Source organism: Carcharhinus amblyrhynchos, chromosome 5 (assembly GCF_965287045.1).
Source record: "Carcharhinus amblyrhynchos chromosome 5, sCarAmb.v2.hapA, whole genome shotgun sequence".
NCBI classification, from domain to species: Eukaryota; Metazoa; Chordata; class Chondrichthyes; order Carcharhiniformes; family Carcharhinidae; genus Carcharhinus; species Carcharhinus amblyrhynchos.
In genome coordinates this window covers 62212758-62234257 of record NC_137328.1, presented here as the reverse complement: position 1 = coordinate 62234257, position 21500 = coordinate 62212758, and the positions used below count along the sequence as shown (strand labels likewise).

The 21500-nt window shown below is 40.6% G+C and overlaps 1 protein-coding gene across 3 annotated transcripts in view; it reads left to right on the top strand.

Annotated features, from left to right (window-relative positions):
- Nucleotides 1–21500, top strand: part of pcsk5b (proprotein convertase subtilisin/kexin type 5b) — a 338718-nt gene that overhangs the window by 71875 nt on the left and 245343 nt on the right. The gene's annotated exons all lie outside the window — the stretch shown is intronic.

The following is a 21500-nucleotide window of genomic DNA, read 5'->3' as shown; positions in this document are numbered from 1 at the left end:
CATAGATCTCTCAAATCCACTTTTGACTTTGGGAGATATGGAAATGGTGATGGAAACAACTTTGACATGTTTTGTGCGATAACTTTAACTTTAAAAAAAATGTCCAAGACAGCCAGTATAAAATCCGTAGGCAGGATTATTTGGATGGTGAGGTTTAGTGCCCTGCCACCCCAATCAGAGCAACTCTGTAGCTGCTTAACACATTGAGGAGTGTTAATTGGCTGGAGACAAGACTGATTGCTCACTCAGGCCAAAGTCTCACCTCCGAGAGATACTAGCCAGTCTAGTTGGTTGGCAACTCTACAGCTCCAACGGTCCCAGCACCAGCAATAGCCAAGACTAGAACAACAAGCAGCCCTCTGATTTGAAGTTTGAGTCCAGGTCCAAGTACCTACAGGGGCTCTAGGATGAGAAGAGGTGGCTAGGCCGAGGAGCATGGACCTTGACGGTGGGTGGATGGAGGGGTGGTTGCTGCACCCATGGTGGATAGGGGACAGACCTTGGGAGAGTGGAGCTGCGCAGAATTGAAAGAGGGCCTATGAGGAAGGCAACCCCAGCTTCCCATGTGAAGCCCCAGCAGGGGTATATGTTGGGATTCCTTCCTGCTCATGAACTCTTCCCAGTAGCTTGTCAGACGAATTTGAGATTTGAACATTTAACCTAATTTAGTGTGTTTATTTCATAACCATGCAATTTTGTTTACTGTTGTTTACCTTGGGTAGTCATCAGTAATTGGATACTGCGTACTATTACAAACTACTATGTACTGTTGTGGTGAATGAAAAATCACTGATAGTGATGTTGATGCTGATGTGGGAGTTCTTAAAATGTCTTGCTGTGTCGTACACAAAGCTTACGTTCAGCCTGTTGGAGCTGGATATTTTAACAGTTGCATAGTTATTGAAACTGTGAGCTGGCAGTTTTGTGTTGGACATCCTCTTAACCTTCCTCTGCTGGTCTGGTTCATTAGTCAAGGACTTTTTAATTGAGTTTAAGTTATTTACAAGATGGCACTCGAGTGAATTACTTATTATGGGCTGGGAAAAGTGGAACCTTCATAATTTACTGTGATTAAATTCTGAAATAAATTGTTAATGGATCTATAGCAGTAAAAAGTCTGCTTATTCATATTTCACTCACACCCAACACTTAGAAATAGATTTGAAAGTGTTCCCCCCCCCCAAATCTCCTATTGGAATGAAAGGAGGTAAACGATTTTTGTAATATGTTCCCTCTGCCCCACCCAGCCATGAGTGTTTCACTCCAACTGCTCCCCACTAACAAGGAGCTAGCGGCCTGACACAGCTGGAGTGAAGGGAGGGCCACGGAGACCCCGCCAGGAGGTCAGAAGTAGGGTGAGGGGGGGATGCGGCTCTGGGCCATACCAGCTTTGCTCCTGGCACTGCCCAAGGGGCAAAGTGGAAATACCCAGGGGCTTGGTACTATCCACCAGGCATCGGGCAGATTTGAGCTGGGGTGGACGGGGGTCGAGGCTGGCCTGGAGACATCAGGATAACCAGCAATCGGTGCACGGGGTGGGAGCGATGCGGGCTTGCTGTGTTGGCCAACAGTCGGGAGACCAGCAGTGTGGAATTTCTGCGTATGCACTGATCTCCACGCTGACAGATCAGTGCATGTGCAGTGGCCCACTCAACACTATACTTCCGGCCTCTCCAGCATGAATACCCCCCGCCCACAGATTTTCAGCGTGATTCACACTAGGGCACTCTGCATCAGAGTGTAGGAGATTCATTTTGAAAATCTTGCTGAAGAAAACAGCAGGATTTACTCCAGCTTTTTTGTGAATTTGCCACTTAGAATTTTTTTTGGGAGAACTCCACCATTTTCTTTCCAGAATGCCAATTCTTCTGTCTTCTCTATACAGTATTTAATCAAAACCCTTTATTACCAATTCTAAGAGTTTTCAAAGATGCAAATTGTGGAGGAAAAGACAAATCACAGCAGAAAATTAGAAATTCTGATGGTATTTGTTGTACAAATATCATTTAATTCATAAACAGGCAAAAATACCAAGAAGGTAATCATCTCAGATTTGTGCTTTAGAAAGGGGGAAGAAATAAAATGGCAAGTTGAAAATATCCATAAAAAATCTCTAACTGGATGCTGTTCAGAAAAAAACATGTTGCAACAGAAGTGAAAAACATACTTTTTGGAATTTGTAGCAAAATTTTGTTTGACCAGCCTTAACTCCACTTGCATCAATGAAACTCAGGCATGGAGAATGTAATAAAAGTAAAACTGTCAAGTGTTGGGTCTGCCTGTTTGCCTTGGTGTGGTCAGGTTGTACTTAGTGCATAGTATTGACTGGCTCATCTGTTGTAACAAGCAAGAAATTATGTGGTTTTCTGCTTTCTTGTCTCGAGGCCCAGTCCAGTATGAGAGTCCAAATGTAAGGTCAAATTAGGGCTAAAATATGTCATAGGGAAAGTAGTTTTCAAGTGTAGATGTGATTTGCTCAGTGAAAAGAAATATGTTGCACTTGAACACAATACCAAAATAGGTGTAACCAGGAAAAGGATTTTAAATCGAGTCGTCCTTCACTATAGTGCACAAATAGAAAAGATAATTCAATTCGTCATAGCAATAGCCCTGACTGAGATCAGTTGATCATATTTGTGATACTGAACAGGCAGTTCATTGCTATTAATATAATTAGTATTTGGAAGAAAGTAATTTTATAGATGGAATCATAAGCATATTGGTGCTTTTTGTTGTGGGGTTGGGGGTGCAGAGAGAGATGTATAAATGGCAATGGTTTAGCCTTCGATGAACCAAATTGCTGGTTTATTCACCCACCTTCTGTTAAAAACAGAAAGCTGGAAATACTCATCACATGTGTGGTGGCAGAACTCAGAAAACATTTCAATTTGATGTTTCATCTAAATACATTTGTATTCCATTAACAACTATTTTGTTTTGAATAGTTGCGGAGTTTTCCAGTCGTGACGATTATCTATTGCTGACGTGCTGATGTAATTGTAGAGTGTTGTGTAATTATCTTTTCCTTCTCAGTAAGCAGAATAGAAGGAGATTTGAATAACAAGGATGAGTGAAAAGAATGCTTTCAGTTAAAAATATTAAGAGCACTGTTTCTCCAGCTGCCTTCAGGGCAGATTTGATGGATTAGGATTATACTGGATCTGGAACAATTGGGCCAAAGCAATTAGAAAGCAACTAGGATATCTTATTAGCAATAAAAATTCACTGGCAATTAAACTTTTTGATATCAGTTATATATTTTGTTTCTGTTCTTTCACTCCCACCATCCAACATGCGTGACTATCTGCTTCTGTGTTGTATTCTTTCATGATGACATTTGCTGCACTACTCTGCCAAGGTAACCTCTTCTGTCCTATCTTGATCAGCAGGGGATTTAAGGCAAAGCAGTCCTGAGAGCACAAATTGAATCAAATAATTGCGAAGGGCTTCATAAGAACAACAAAATGATAAAATCAAAATGATGGACAGTGAGAGTGCGAGGCAGGAAATTCAGATCCATTGGTGAAATATTTGAATAGTCGTACTGACATCCATCTAAAGCACATGGTGCAGTTTCTTTGTCATCTAATTAGGAGAATTCTTTCTCATGCTGCACCCCTCCATGCAAAAACCCACTGGATGGAGTAATTGGATACTGGTTGCCCTACAAGTATCAGTCATACTGAGAAGGATGAAACCCTTCTGATCCTTTAGTAAAGCAACCCTATTCAAGAATTCACTGAGGTGATCCAGTTAATTCTGATTTGTAATTTGACTTGGAACTGATTCCTAATACCTACTATTTTTTGAGCTCCTTAAATATTCAATTTGCTTATGTATTTTGCATGACATTTTAAACATGAATATTGAAGGGAACCTTAATAGAAATTCTTCACTTATTTTATAGGAAAAAAGGCTGTATCAATGAAGCCTGAAGTGTAGGTTAATTAGTTTGGGCCTCTTGGAGGGAGAGTTGACAGGCACATTCAAAGGTTAATTAGTTAATTTTTTTCTATCAACTGTATGTGAGGGAACTATGGGTCTAGTGAGAGGGCAGCATTGAAGGAAATCCAGTATTGGTAAGAAAATGGTGCTGGAGAAATTAATGGGATTAAATGCTGACAAATCACCAGGGCCTGATAATTTATGTGCCGGAGCATTAAAGGAAATGGCCCTGGGAATATTGGATACATTGGAGGCCATCTTCCAAAATTCTATAGATCCTGGAGCAGTTCCTACATATTGGAGCTGTCCATGATGTGTGTGTATATATAAATGACCTGGATGAGGGAACCAAATAAAACATTTCCAAGCTGGCAAAACTGGGCAAAAATTGAGAGTTGTAATGAGGACGCAAGGAGGCTTTAAGATGATTTAGACAAATGCAGAGAGTGGCAAACACACGGCAGTTGCAGTAAAACATGGCCAAATGTGAAGTTATGTACTTCATTGTGAACGATAGAAAAGAAAGTATTATTTAAATTGTAATATGTTGTAAGTCTGGATGTGTGAAGGGATCTGGATGTCCTTGTACACCAGTCATGAAAGTAGAGAGGCAGATGCAGCATGCAATTAAAAAGGCAGAAGGACTAGGTCCCCGATCCATCTCTCACTGGCAGGTAACTATTCTCAAGCCCCCTTCTGAAGCATTGTTTGAAAGTAAATGCACTGCATTTACTTAAATGTGTTAGCCCAGTGGCTAACTGTGAAATACAAGACAGGAAACCTGCTTTCTCAGTGGTGGACAATGAGGAATCTGTGATGTGGTGTATCTGGATTTCCAGAAGACATTCACAAGGTGCCGCACAAAAGGCTGCTGCATAACTTAAAGCTGCATGGCGTTAGGGATAATGTGTTAGCATGGGTAAGAGGATTGGTTAATTAACAGAAAGCAAAGAGTGGGGTAAATGGATGTTTTTCTGGTTGACAATCAGTGACTAGTGGTGTGCCTCAGGTATCAGTGTTAGAACCGCAATTATTTACAATTCACACAAATGAATTGGTGTTGGGGACCAAGTGTGATGTGTCAAAGTTTGCAGATGATACTGAAGTGAGTGGTAGAGCAACGTGTGCAGCGGACACTGAACGTCTGCAAAGGGAAAGGGGGCCTTTAGGAAGGCAACTCCAGCTTCCCGTCTATGCCGAGGGACCTGGGTGTCCTTTTGCAAGAATCATGAAAAGTTGGTTTGCAGAGGCAGTAGGTAATTAAGAAGGCAAATTGCAGCAAATGGAATTTTGTCCTTCATTGCTAGAGGGATGGATTTTTAAAATAGGGAGGTTATGTTGCAGCTGTATAAGGTGCTGCTGAGGCCACACCTGGAGTACTGTGTACAGTTTTGGTCTCCTTACTTGAGAAAGGATATACTGGCACTGGTGGGGGTGCAGAGGAGATTCACTAGGTTGATTCTGGATTTGAGAGAGTTGGCTTATGAGGAGAGACTGTACTCATTGGAATTCGAAAGAATGACGGGGGATCTTATAGAAATATATAAAAATTATGAAAGGGAATAGATACTATAGAAGCAGGGAGGTTATTTCCACTGGCGAATGAAAGGGTTGTGAATCTGTGGAATTCCCTGCCTGGTGAAGCAGCTGAGGTTACCTCATTGAATGTTTTTAAGGCCAGGTTAGATAGATTTTTGAACAGTAAAGGAATTAAAGGTTATGGTGAGTAGGCGTGAAAGTGGAGCTGAGTCCACAAAAAGATCAGCCATGATTTATTGAATGGTGTAGCAGGCTCGAAGGGCCAAATGGCCTACTCCTGCTCCTAGTTCTTATGTTCACCCAAGGAGTAGCCTAACAGTTTGCAGTAATTTTATAGGATGCATATTGAACGTCTGAGAAAATAAGCTAAATAGAGGGCCAGATTCTCCAACTTTGCCTGTAGTCAGGATTCTCCCATCCTGCTGCAGTAAACAGAGATTTGGTTGAGCGCCAAATTCTCCATTCTCACTGACAGTGGGGTGTGAGTGGCCACAGAACTCGGCCACAATTTAAGAGCAAATTGTTTTACTTGAATGCTTTGCTTTGTCTGAATGCTTTTTTGTTTTGCAGAAACATTCCTTTCTGCAGATTGTGATTAACAATGTTTTGTTGCCTTCAGTGAACGTTTAATAATTTTGAACAGACTCAAAGTCACATTGCACCATTTTATCAATTTGGCCCAATCTTACATGAAAGTTGTGGTTCTACCAGGAATCAAACATGAAAGTATAAGGAACATTAAACGATAATAGTTCTAAGCAGCAATGGATTGGTAACGCAGACAATTTCTATGCTGTAATTCAGGAACTTCATCCCAATAGGGTTCCCATTTTTTAAGGTTGTTCAGTTATATCTGATTTGTTCAAAGCAAATTCCAAAATAATGTTATCTCATGTAAGGGTTAATAAAAAAAACTTTTATATTCCTGAATGTATAATTTGAGTTTTATTCTCGGAATAATGCTGTTCTTGAAGGGTTGCACCCAAATAGTAATGTTGAATCACGGTCCGTGTTCTTTCATTTAATGTTGACTTATTAGTCACAAGTAAAGCTTAGGTTAACATTGCAATAAAGTTACTGTGAAATTCCCCTAGTCGCCACAGTCTGGCGCCTGTTCGAATCAATGCACCTAGCCAGCACATCTTTCAGATTGTGAGAGGAAACCAGAGCACTCGGAGGAAACCCACGCAGACACGGGGAGAATGTGCAAACTCCACACAGACAGCCATCCAATGCAGGAATCAAATCCGTGTCCCTAGTGCTGTGAAGGAGCAGTGCTAACCGCTGTGCTACCATGTAGCTCCTGAATTATTATTTGGTTTGTGACATAGTCCAGCTGAGCAATTTATTTTGCTTGGAGATAATCAATATAATTGTATGTTTCTAGATAGTTGTTTGGTTTTAATCAGTGTGCACCTTCATAAAATTGTGGGGAGGGTGCTTTCACATAATCAGCTGGGACCTAGATAAGAGGCCAGGTGCTTACTCACAAAGTAGTTGAAAATTAAAGTGAGATTTCATTGTTGCTGTGTACATACTGCTCAGTTTCAGAGTCACTGCAATTTAAAAAAAAAACTTGTAGTTATATGATTTGTTGTTATCGGCTATACAAGAGACTATTGAGTGCAGTTCTACCTTTCTGTTACTTTACTGTTGTGTAAGATTTTTACAATTCGCTCTCTGAAAAAAGTAGTCAGGTATCTGAACCTTAGAAAATTAGTCTCAATTACTGTTGGGTGCCTTCATGCCATGTCAGCAATAATTGATTTTAAACTTGGTTATATTACAGATTTACAGCTCCAAGCTGCTAGTTATATTTTTGGTTCATGATTTACTGTAAAATCAAATAAACAATTGACTTTTAAATAATTAATACCTGATTTTCCAGTCTATTACATTGATCCATGGCTGTTCAGCAACAGTGTCCAAAACTAATTGTAATTAAAAGGACTACAAAGAGACAATTTCTTTTCTCTACATATTAGTTAGAGTAACCATTTGCCATGTTATAAATACTTGGTCATGTCTCCATTAGATGTGAAATTTTAATCATAAATATTTTTGTTGTGTACCCCCACTCATTGATTGATTAGGTATTTTGAACACTGGATATCGTAATCAATGGTGATTAATGACGTTGTCTTTTCCTGTTATACAAACTTGCAGTGAAAGATCATCTTCTGTGAACTAAAAGCAACTCTTTTTTTATAAAGAGTGAGCGTGTGATGGAAGAAGTAAAATACCTTAAATAGGGGCTAGTTAGGTGAACCGGTAGAACAGAGGGGTGAGGGTTTGGAATTTACAAGGCATTTCTTTTATTGCAGTATGTGGAGAAAGTCATTTTAAGAAAAAGCTAAAGGTGATTGGTTTTCTAATGAAAGGTACAGAATGTATGAAGCCCATGCAGTGGAGTACTGTGTGCAATTTTGTGTTGTATTCTATAGGAAAGATATTGTAGTTATTAATGGTATATAGCCCAATTTAGTTAGGCTACTGCCTAGTATAAGGAAATAAAAAATGCACAAAGATCTGAAGAAATGGAATTTGTGCAACCTGCTTAAGGAATAAAGGGGCAATTTTGGAGGAGTTGTTTAAAATTATGAGGAGATGGGGCAAAGTAGATAGGAACAGACTTTCTACTAAATAAAGTAATGTGGATAGAAATTACATCTAAGATTTGGGTTGGTGAGTAGGAAAATCTGCATAGGAGCAGAAAGTTATGTTGACTTTTAATAAGTTAGATGATCGAGGACAAGAGAAATAAAATGATATAGGCCAGAATTTTAGTGGCCTGCCTGCAACAGGAATCGGAGTGGTCAAGAGGAGAACCATGGAAAGGCCCATTGACCTTGAGCAGGATTTTACGATTTCAGGATGAACGAGGCTGTAACAGCCCACCAGTGGTTTAAGGCATGCACAAGGATCTTGGGCTACTGATTTTGGGTAAACACCAACAGATCAATGCTGTCATGTATGCACAGTAATTAGAACTGCTGCCACACAGCACCAAGGATCCTGGTTCAATTCTGGCCTCCAGTCACTGTCTGTGTGGAGTTTGCATGTTCTTGCCATGTCTATGTGGGATTCCTCTGAGTACTCTGGTTTCCTTCCACATTCCAAAGATGTGTGAGTTAGGGTAATTGACCATGTCAAATTGCCCTTTGCTGTCCGGAGGGCTAGTAGGGTAAATACATGAGATTATGGGGATAAGGCCTGGGAGGGATTGTTGATGGTGAAGGCTTGATGGGCTGAAAGGCCTACTTTTTGCACTGTAGGAATCTTATGACTCTATGATCTAGGACTCTGAGATTGATAGTGCCAGATCGTTGTTTACTATTGTATAATTTTCTGTAATCCAGTGGAACATGGCCTACTAGGAGCATCGCTGTATGTCTTATTATTGCTAATTGTTTCTGAATCCCCATTTGTTAAAGAAAGACTATTTCACTCAGCATTTTCTTGCACTATAGGTCTAAAGATAAGTTTGTTAGTTTCCACGGAGATATGCTTAGCACATGGCTTGATGTTGTAAATATGGCTTGTGGTACATCTACTATCGCTCTCAGCATGATCATTTGTTTCTGGTGAGCTGAACAATTTGTGGATTGGCAGTGATCAAAATTTCATAATGATCATCAACAGGGTGCTGCAAATCCCTTATTTTGTGACTTGCTGCAGCTTCCGTAATAAGCGAAGACATGTTCAGGTTAACAATCTAATGCTCTCTAAGCAAGACGTTTGTTTTGTTTTTAAACAAGAACGACTTGTGAAAGAAGAATCCAAATCCTTCTGTCACAGCTAGGTCAATTTTGTCAGCTGCAACAACTTGTATTTATTTTTTCTTTAATTTGGTCGTGGAAGGTGAATGTCTTTGCTAGGCCAGCATTCACTGTCCATCCATCCATCCATTTCCACCCCCTCCCCCCACTCCTGAGATACAACCTCGCTCTTGCTTTTCACTCCTGGGCTGCTTTCTCCGGCCCGGGAATGATCTGACACGGGCATGCTTTTTCCAATTTTTTTCTAACTGCGCGTGCGCAGTTCAGAGATCCGATCGTTCTGGCAGCGCTGCACCCCACCCACAGCGCAAATTGGACTGGAGATGGGTGAGACCGTATGGGGGCGCCTGAAAGTGGATTTCTGAGTCGGATCTGTACTACGCCCAGAATCAGCACTTAGAATGAAAATGGTAAAATCGGGCCCAAGAATTGGATCCTTCTATCATGGAGGATGGCGATATTTGTGGAGCTCCTCCTTCCACGAGTAGTTTAATCGTCCATCACAATTCATGACTAGATGTGGCAAGACTGTGGAGCTTGGATCCAATCCATTGTTTGTCGAATTGCTGAGCTGTGTCTATTTACTTGCTGCTCCTGCTGTTTGGCATTCAAGTAGTTTTGTGCCGTAGCTTCACCAGGTTGACACCTCATTTTTATGTATGCCTGGTGTTGGTCTTAGCATGTCCTCCTACACACTCTCTACTGAATCAGGGTTCATTCCCTGGCTTGGTGATAATGGCGGAGTTGGGAATATCCTGGGCCGTGATGTTGCAGATTGTGGTTGAGTACAATTCTGCTGATGGCCCACAGTGCCTCATAGGTGCCCAGTATTGAGTTGTTAGATCTGTTCAAAGTGTGTCCCATTTAGCATGGTTGTTGAGCCACAATTATGGGTATCCTCAATGTGAGGACTGGACTTTGTCTCCACGAGGACTGTGTGATAGTTAATAATAGCAGTACTGTTGTAGAAGATGCATCTGTGGCAGACAGATTGGTGAGAATGAGGTTACGTTTGTTTTTCCCACTTGTTGGGACGCAGAGGGTGTGGAGAGTCTGCAGAAGGATCTAGATAGGCTGGGCGAATGGGCCAGGAAATGGCAAATGGAATTTAATGTTGGCAAGTGTGAGGTGGTCCACTTTGGTAGGACTAATGGTAGGAAGGACTATTACTTACGGGGCGAAAAACTGCAGCAGGCGACGGTGCAGAGGGACCTCGGGGTCCTTGTGCATGAGTCGCAAAAACCCAGCCTGCAGGTGCAGCAGGTGGTCAGGAAGGCGAATGGGATGCTGGCCTTCATAGTGAGGGGAATATAAAAGTAGAGAGGTCTTGCTGCGGCTGTATAGGGCATTGGTGAGGCTGCAGCTGGAGTACTGTGTGCAGTTTTGGTCGCTGTACTTACACAAGGATATTTTGGCCTCGGAGGGAGTGCAGAGGAGGTTTACTAGGCTGATACCGGAGTTGAGGGGGTTGAGCTATGAGGAGAGGCTGAATAAACTAGGCTTGTACTCGTTAGAGTTTAGAAGAATGAGGGGAGATCTCATTGAGACGTTTAAGATGATGAATGGGATGGATAGGATGGAGGTGGAGAGGCTCTTCCCGCTCAGAAAGGACAGTAGGACTAGGGGGCACAGCCTCAAGATAAAGGGGGGGGGGGGGGCAGTTTAGAACGGAGTTGAGGAGGAACTTCTTCACTCAAAGGGTGGTGAATCTCTGGAATTCTCTGCCCGTTGAAGTGGTGGAGGCTGCCTCGCTAAATATTTTTAAGACGCGGGTTGATGGGTTTTTGATAAGAGAGGGGATGAAGGGTTATGGGGAGAGGGCAGGAATGTGGAACTGAGCCACGACAGATCAGCCATGATCTTATTGAATGGCGGGGCAGGCTCGAAGGGCTGGATGGCCTACTCCTGCTCCTATTTCTTATGTTCTCTCAGCTATGTTCTTTAAGACATAGCCAGCTTGATCCTAGTGATTGGCATTGAAGTGCCCTACCCAGAGTACATTTTGCACCCTTGCCACCCTTGGTGTTTCCTCCAAGTGGTGTTCAACATGGAGGAGTGCTGATTTAAGTGGGGATTACGTGCAGTAATCAGCAAGAGGTTTCCTTGCCCATGTTTGGCCCATTATCATGGGTCCTCATGTGGTCCAGGATCAATGTTAAGGACTTCCAGCGCAACTCGCTCATGACTGTATACAACTGTGCCACTACCTCTGCTGGGTCTGTCATAGTGGAACGCAATATACCCAGTGATGGTGTCTTGGATATTACCTGTAAGGTATGATTCAGTGAGTATGACTTAGACTGTTGCCTGACTTCTGTATGGAACAGCTCTCAATTTTGGCACAAGCCCCCTGATGTTAATAAGGACGACTTTGTAGGGTTGACAGGGCTGAGTTTGCCATTGTCCTTTTCTGGTGCCTAGGTCAATGCAGGGTGGTCTGTCCAGTTTCATTTCCTTTAAGGAGAGACTTCAATGCAAGACACTTTCTTATTTTAATTGTATGTTTAATCTGCCTCTGCAGTCAGACTGCTTGTCTGGCATTCAGTCCTGGAATGAGCCACCATTACCTCAAGTTAAACTTTGAGAAAATCATAGCTATCATCTTTGGCTTTAACAGCAAGTTTTGTACCTCACCACAAAGTTCATTCCCCTCCCCACGCTCTTTCTCTGATTCCAACAGACTGTTCACAACCTCAGTCCTGTTTAGCCTTGAGCTGCTTTGCTAATCCCATATACTATCCATTACAGAGATGTGCTCTTAGGCTGATTGGTTTTACCAAATTGACACTATTCTCCCCTGAATCTGGCTAAGTCAGGGGTTCTATTTGTAGATACGCAGGGTAGAATAGGTGTAGGGTGATGCGGCGGCGTGGGCTTGTTGGGCCGAAGGGCCTGTTTCCCGTGCTGGGTTGTTCTTTGTTCTTTGTATCTCTTGCTGCCTCCACTTCTGCTTCAGTCCACGAGCAAACATAACTTTCATTCATGCATTGTCATTTCTGGAATCTATTATTCCATTGCTGTCTTGTCCAACATCTCATTCTGCACTGTCCATGAAGTAGAGTTCATCAAAAACTCTGTCAATATCTCGCTGGTACCGCATCCCAGTGCTTGCTGAGTTGCATTGACTCCTGGTCACCCAAAACCTCAAATTTAAAATTCTTCTTCTTATTCATATCCTCCTGATCTAAGCTCCCTGCGCCACTCCCAATTTCAGTAATCTCTGGTATTCGCCTGATGCTAGCTTCTTATATACCCTGAAATCTATAACTTTGGACTACTTCTACTGACCTCATCCCCATCCTTTTCCTTTCTCCTTAAAATCTACTTTTTGTCTTTCATCTGTTCCTCCTAGTATTTCCTTTTATAATGTTGATTCTAGGGCATTAAATGTGCTATATTAATTCTATTTGCATTAAATGTGCTGTATTAATTCCACTGCTACAATTGAAGTGATAAAACATTGTTTTAAAATTTGTAAAAGATCCCTTGTTTCTCTACTTGCACCACACTGCAATGTTTTCAGGTGGTCAATGCTTGATCTTCGTACAGTGATAAACTAAATTTTTTTATGTTCTGTTAGAATTATTATTATAATACTGATGTTGCTATTTGACTACACTAGTTAAATATAACAGCTTGTAGGAGAAATGGGTGCTGAAAAAACATTTATCAGTGAGTACTTACTGAGATTGGCAATTAATTTGAACACAGGAAGAAGTCTCTCAACGCCAGGTTAAAGTCCAAAAGGTTTATTTGGTAAGAAGCGCCACTAGCTTTTGGAGCACAGTTCCTTCATCAGGTGAGTGGGGAGTTTGTTGTGAGACTTCTTACTATGTTTACCCCAGTCCAACACCGGCATGTCCACATCAGTTAATTTGAACCCATGTAACTGATGATACCAGATACAAGTGTGTTCGTGTGTGGCTGAAATAACCTGAGGTGCTATTATGAATAAATATCAGATTCAAATGCAAAAAATAGTTTGACCTGGTCAACATGTTATGCGTAGCCTGCTTTTTGCTGTACTATGTTTGAAATCCGGATGGCAGCCACTTGATCATAAACGGTGGCAAAAATCCCTACCATCTAGACAAGGAGGGTACGTATGGGAAATAATTCTGCAGTGGTTTCAAAGTAATTACAGGTCTGACCTGAAGCTGTTCTCACAGCTGTCTCTCTCAAAGAGATACAAAAAAATCAAATGCTTGATTAAGCTGGCAAAGTCACATTTTGCTTGGAATATTTGTTTTGTAGATCACAGAACAGCTATGAATCTAGAGAAAGATGGTGAAGTGTTGCTCCGATAATGAGAGAGGTTCAAGAATTCTTGTCAGACCCATTGCATTTGCAGTATTCGCATAGCTGTCCGTCTAACTGTAAACATTAATTATCTAAGATTATAGTGTTTAAATTTAGTTTACATATTCAATTTAGTCAGCTACAAAACATTGCAGCATATTCCCTTTTTGGCAATGAATAGGCACAAAATATTTTTAAGAACCAACACAGGGAAAGAAAAATGCTTATCCTAAAGAAAATTAAAGTAAGCTGAATACATTGCTGATGTGAGGAGATGCATTTGGAACCTCCCTTTACTCTCTTGATGAAATCAGTGTTTATAACTCCATGGTGGTCTTGTACATAAGAAAGAAAGTAATGCCTGTATCCAGGTCATTCCCACCCCTATCTTGTTTTGTCTTTCAAATTATTTCAAACGTCGTAAGTTCCCTTGGAACATTTTAAAAAGATATCTCATAAGAATGCTTTTGAAGGGGCACTGGCAACAGAGTGAGGTAGGCTGACCATGATTGTAATAACCTGCTGTTGCAATTTCTCATGTTAAGATTCACATTTGCATCAGCATTTGTAGGAGCTCTTCATTGCAAAGCAGGGAGCTCTGTCATGGAAGCCATGGAAGTATAATGTGGGAGTCATGGAGAATGTGACATTGAAGTATTGCAATGCTTGTGTAGACTCTCAGTTATAGAGGGCAAAAATAACTTATTTTCTCACAGGACCCTGATATCAACATTGTTGCCCATAACCCTGTCAGCTGCTAACTGAAGTTACCAACAACTGTTGCTTTTCTGCCTTGTTTAGCCATTCTCCACATTAACAGCAGGACGTTTACACAAAGGAAAGTTCTAATGACATTTACTCCCATGCAGCTGCTGGCGTCATGTTTTGAAACTAGCTGTTTTTTTAAATCAAATTGCTGGCAGAATAGATCTATTTGAGGCCAATACATGATTGTGAGTTTAATAATCCACCAGTAGAGAATTTTCAAAATGCTGGCTGGCCACATCTGGTGAGGCGTGAAGGCTGGCTCACTTGGCACGATACACTGTGTTCTCCAAGAGAAAGTATTAAATCTTGATTAATTATAAGGGCACGCGAATGCTTGTGTGCTGCTTGTGAGCTGTTCAACCTTCCTCTCTAACGGCAATATCTCATTTCATTGTCTCGGTCACCTTTTTCTCTCTCTCTCTCTTCTCTCCACCTCCCCCTCCCAGATGGAGAAAAGGTGATTTCCACAAATGAATGTTCAAATTGTTTCACGCCCTGGGACAAATTTAAAAGCTGTTTTGTGGTTCTGTGTTTCTTGCACAGACAATTGAAACCTTTTAAAGTGAATGTAAAACCTTTAGTGGCTTGTTTCACCAACTCTTCTCCCCTCCCTCAGAGGGAGTGCAGAGTAAAGTGCCTCTAAGTAGAATGATATTCAATAGAATACTTATTGTTTTGAGAGGAGAGGATGGAATGAAAAGCCCTTTACTCCATTTTATTTTTTCGGGGGAAGTAGGGGGGATTTTGTTCTTGAGAGATTTTTGTGCAATTGTGGACATTAGCAAGTTTGTGTAATGAGGTCCGATGCAAAATAGGCCGGAATTTTACTGGCCAGCCGCCACAGGAATCGGAGCAGGTGAGAGGCGGGCCATGGAAAGTTCCGTTGACCTCAGTTGAGATTTTACAGTTTTGGGATGAGTGGGACTGTAAAATCCCACCCATAATGTCAGATTGTTACATGTAATCTGGGTTTGGCATTTCAGTTCAATTGTGCTGTTCTGAAACCTTTCTAAAGATTAGAGGTGGAGACTCTTGGTCTGGTAATTGGTAATCTTGTAATCTACTTTTTTAGCAGTTTCCCTGCTATGAGTGTAACTGGCACAAAGGATCACAAATTGTGGTCAGCAATTAAATTTTAAAATGCTCCTGATTGAAGTGATTCAGTGCTGATCTTGCATTTGGTGATATGTAAATGAATTTAAGGAGAAAGAGGAACCATTTTATAACAGATGCAATTTTGTGTCCAGAATGGCCAATTGTATCCAAGTGGAAACTCAACCTTTCGGAGTGTCAGATGTTATTCCATTCTGGTGTAGAGATGACTTAACCTAGGGCTGAACAAAAGCAAGTGAAGCTCATGAAATCATGGCAATATCAATTCAAAAAATGAATGAAAATGGGTACCCAGAAACTAGAAGTGGAGACCCCTGGTCTTGCAAAATCTTGGTAGGTGACATCACATAATGAAAGCCAGGTTATTTAGATTGAGCAAAAACAGTAACAATGATACTTCTGTAATCGGCTACATTCTGGTGACTTGTCTATTATTGACAACATATTGGAATCAACCCTGGCTCAAGGAGAAACGGAGAAGAGTGAACTAAAAGTAGTATTAGGTGTGCTTGTAAATGAAGTGTCAACCTGCAAAAGTTCCATGTGCATATTGAATATGGGACAAAACATGCCATAGATAACTTTGTGATCCTAGTGGATCAAGTCAAAGCTCTCGTCCTGCCACATTCAATAGTGAATGGTGGTGGATGATTAAACAACTAATGGGATGGGGAACAGGTTCCATGTACATCCCCATCATAAATAATGGCAGAGCTCAGCAAGTCAGTGTGAATGACAAGGTTGATGAGCATTTACAATAATGTCAGAAATGCTGAGTTGATAATCCAATTTCACCTTTTTCTGAGGTTGCTACCATCACAGAAACCAGACTTCAGCTGATTCTGTTCACTCCATATAAGGCCGTAAAACACCTCATGCTGAGTGCAGCAAAGGATCCTTGGTTATATTACTGAAGACTTGTGTTTATAGGACGAGTTGCTCCTATAGCTTAGGTTTTTCATTTAAGGCTGCAATGCTGGCATCCTGACAAAATGGATGATTTAATCTCTCCGATTACTGTCCCATCGATCTTTCCTTGATCATCATCAGTGAATTGATGGAACTTGTAATTGACAGAGCTATCATGTGACACTTATTCAGCAGTAACTTGCTCACTGATGTTTAGTTTGTGTATTGCCAGGACTACTTGGCTCCAGACCTCATTACAGCTTTGTTCCAAATAGGACAAAAGAGCTGAGTTTCCTAGGTGAAATGAGTGTGACTATCTTTGACAATCAGCTTAATATGTGACCAAACAAGGAGCCCAAGTAAAATTAACGTAGGTGGGAATCAGGCAAAAAACACTGGTTGGCTTTATATCCAGAGCAAAGGAAGATGGTTGTGCATGTTGGAGACCAATCATCACTCCTGAATATAGAAACATCCATTGAGAAAAGAAGCATGGGTAGGCCATTCAGCCCTTAGAGCCTGCTCCGCCATTCACTATGACCATAGAACATAGAACACTACAGCACAAACAGGCCCTTCGGCCCACAAGTTGCGCCGATCATATCCCTACCTACCAGGCATGTCTATAACTCTCAGTCCCATTAATTCCCATGTGCTCATCCAGAAGTCTCTGAAAAGACCCCAACAGGTTCGCCTCCACCATAGATGATCATCAAATTCAATATCTTGTTTCCCACCTCCCCCCCCCCCCCCCCCCCCCCGACCCCCCGAGCTATTAGGGCTATAGCAATGGAAATATCCATGGAGGAATTGTGTGTTTTGGAAAGCAAAGGAAAAACTTGAGGTTGAGCTGCCCATAACAAGCTTATAGAAATGAATGACTGTGGACACAGTATTCTGCTCTTGCTGATGGTGAGGTTGGTGGTGGAATGGATATGTCATTGGCCAAAGGGTTAGGCTTTTGATGAATGTCTTGAAGCACAGCCAGTAATTTTGGAGCAATTAAATCTAGGATGCTCAAGAGAACAGAACTGGATGAGTGCAGAAATCTTGGAGGGTAGTGGTGCTGGGTGACATTACAGTGGCTCAGAGAGTTACAGGGTGAAGTGGGGAAGGGCTGCTGACAATTGTTCTGGTGCTTAGGGATTACGGTTTGTAACAGAGACCGAATATAATGCTTCAACCACTGGTGTTATTTCTGGTTACCCAGTACTTGATGTCAGACAAGTAGATTAATAACTTGGAGACAGTGGAAAAATGGAGGGAAGTGGTGGTGAGATAAGAATCCGTTTTTCTCCTCAGATGCTGCCTGACTTCCTGAGTATTTCCAGAAATTTTGTTTTTATTTCAGATTTCAAACACCTACAGTATTTTTTGTGCTGTGGTGGGGATGGGTTTTCTTAGCTTGAGGGTATAGGCAACATAGCATGTAGGTACATAAATCATTGCTAAGAAAAATATCTTGATAAGGTATTGTAAAGATAAATGATGAAGGAAAAGTGCAGACTTGTGTGACCCAGAGTGCTTGTTTTCGTGCTTCCATTGCATTGGCTAAATTGGTAGTTGATCAGCTGATTCGGTGGTAAATTGGATGTAACCCGTATTCAATTATGCATGTAAACACAAGCTGAAATAAGACCCTTTCATGTGCAAGTTTGTTAGTTTTCTGTACCATTTCAGTGGAATAGCTTAATTTAAATTACTAGATACATTTTGAACTCCAGATATTTTTAATAATCAGATGTAGAATCTATTTATAATAATTAGATGCCAGAATTACCTCTGATACTGCCATCTAGTGTTTGTATAGAATTTGCAGCACAGAATTGAGCCATTCGGCCAGCTGGTCTATGCTAGTATTTATAAACCACATCAGCATTTTTCCATTCTAATTGTGTCTTCCCACCCAGCCCTTGTATCCTTTTAAATTCCTCTTTGTATCAGCATCAAGTCTCATTTTATTGACTGCAAACAAAAGAAAAATTGGTAAATGCATCTTAGCTTCACACACTTTGTTTATTTGCTTGATGTTAGTCAATTAATTTTTTTAATCTATTAAAATGTTCAGCTACCATTGGAAAATTTACTTGGCAGAAATTGTATAAATGGACGTTTTTTTTCTCATTGGAATAGCAAACATAGGAACCTTCTTATCCTGGTTTTGGGGGTGTGCTGGGAACAGTGGAGAAGCAGCCCTTCTGTTGAGATTGTAAATTTGATTGCAAAGAATGTTTCTGTGCTATGTGTAATGCTGTTACGTGTTTTACTTTATAAATCTATTTGCTTATTGAGACTACAGTCCACAGAGTGCATCTTCTCCCAGTGATAATTCTGATCCATTTCTAACGTTTGTTGTATATAGCCAATAAAATAATCTTGATGAGAAGAATATCCCCCAATGCACACCTCCCCCTTCTGTGACAAATCATTTTACCTAAATTCAGATACAAAATTTTAGCTTTTTTTCACTAAATATTAAAGCAAATACAGTTAATGAATTTAACAAAATCTCTCACTCAACTGGTCCAAGTCTAGACCCTTTCTACTGAGAGAAAATATTTGCTGTTAGGAGGACCAGGTAATTCTGAAATTTACTTTGCTGTGTTACTAAGTGATTCCATAACTGGTACATTGGAAATGTTGGCTGGGATTCTCTGACCTCATTGGTGGTATCTGCTCCATAGTGAAGATGAGCATAATAATGCATCAGTGTTAACGTGACACTCTAATACTTCATTATCATCGGATAGGATCAGTGACCATCTTTGTAACTGACTAGCAACTATCAATGGTATGCCTTTATATTGCCAAAAAATAACAGTTAAGGGTGGATGATCAGCCAATAATATAAAATGACGATCATATAAATAATGATGAAATCTTCATACACTAAAAATTATACTTGTTGCTTCTTTTTCTGGCTGATTTTTCTAGATTTAGCACTAGTCAGAGTACATGAAGCAAAGGCTAATGGTAGTTTTTCTCCTGAAGGCATAATATGTGAAATGACTGTTCTACTCAAAGGTAAAGCAAGCAAGCAGTAATGGTAGCTTCAGATTAAAACGAACCAGTGCTTACAAAACATCTTTGAAATCCTTGTATGCTTTCTCACATTACCATTCCCATGACTGTTTCACACAATAAATTATGCAATCGCTTCAATAATGTAGCTAAATTAGGAACAAAGTTGCCATAATTTATAAATCCTAGAAAGGACCTCCATTGCTTCATATTCTTCAGATGTGGTGCTTCTATGATCATGTCCATCTTTTTAGGTACTTTATGAAGGATTTTACTATCAATAATGTGACCCAAATACTGGACTGATGTCTGGAAGAAGCCGCACTTTTCTTTCTTGATATGAACATCATGTGTTTGAAGTATTGCTTTTAAATTATTCAAATGCCCTTGTTGGCTGGACCCTGTAATTAGAATATCATCAGTACAACATTGTACACCAGAGAGACAACTTAAAATCTGATCCCATTTGATCTTTGGAATAGGACTGGTGTGAATATTATTCCAAAAGTTAATCTTTATAACGAAAAAGATCTTTAAGTGATGATTGTAAGCAATGGTTGAGATTCAGCAACTACATGCATCTGTAAATATGTCTGTGAAAGATCAATCTTGTTCAGTATCTGCCGACTGATAATCCAGCAAACAAATCTTTTAAAGAAAGTGGATATTGATCAATACTGTACTTATAATTGTTTTAAAATCACCACAAATACAAACAGAACCACTGGGTTTCACGGAGATATGATGGGGATAGCCCAATCACTCATCGTGTTAACAAGTCATACTAACTCTTCTTCAACTTTGGGTTGTAAATGGCATAGCCCTTGCCTTGAGATTCTTTGGTTGTTATCACCCTTTATCTTGAGTTTTATCTGAACTCCCTTCTTTGAGCCAAGGGTCTCTTTGAAATCACTCTTGTATTTATCCAGAAGGTATCATAAGTCTGTTGTGACATCAACCAGTCTGTTGACTGCACTCTGGTTAAGCTTGATCTTCTCCAACCATGATCTCCCAAGTAGAGTTGGAGAATTAACATGGACCTCAGGGAGAAGTAACTCAACATTGACCATGATGTAACCTTTTAACCTCTTTACTATGTCCTTAAAATCACATCAGCTTGTTTCAAAGGAAGATGCTTCACCTTTTGTTGGTATATCGTCTCTGGAACTAAACTACAGTCACATCTGTATCAACCTCCATCCTTGTATAGACAAGATGTTCAGTTGGAACTCATCATTTTTCTAGACATTCTCTTTTTCATAGCCATAATTCTTCGATGTTGTGAATTCTTTTTGTAGAATGCAACTTGTTCTTCTTGGAGGTACCTAGATTCTTTTTCTGAATATTCTCAGGGGAAGCTGGTCTAGCCCAACAAGCAATGTAACCCATTTCACTGCACTACTTGCATTGACAATCCTTGCTCCAGTGTTCACTTGCTAAATGGCCCATTTTGAATAACCTATGACATGCTTGTTGCTTGTTTCGACTTGTGGGCAACTTCCAACTTGTGGATCTTCATTCCTGCGCCAAATTGTGAAGCCTCTTTAGCAGGCAGAAACTGCAATTTTTTAAAGCCAAGCTATGTTCAGTAAGCAATCTTCTTTGGATAGCTTCATTTTGGAGACCACAAACTAGACAATTGTGAAGAGCGTTTTGTAACAACTCGCCAAATTCATGATGTTGTGCCAGTCTTTTGAAGGTTGCCACAAACTGAACAATGCTTTTGCCTTCCACTTGATTCTTTCAGTGGAACCTCAACTGTTCCGTACGATTAAAGGCTTTGGAGAGGATCTTTGTCAAGTCACTGTAAGTTTTGGTTCCTGGCTTTGCTGGATGAACCAAGTTCCAGAGCAAATTGAAGATCTTTCTATTCTACTGAAGAAAACTGGTACGAGCAACTCGTTTGCAATTTTATTTGCTTCTATAGAGTACTGAAAATGCTTGCATAGGGACTCCATGATTCATTTTTTTCACTGGAAGGGCCCGTGGATTCTAATTGACCCATCATTTTTCTTGCAGGCACAAGTGACTCGAGGCTGCTCAAAATATCTTTTTCATACTGTCTTCCAGCACTCCCCTTTTACTCTGGAGACCATTGACTTGATGCATTTTTTTTTCAAATGACCC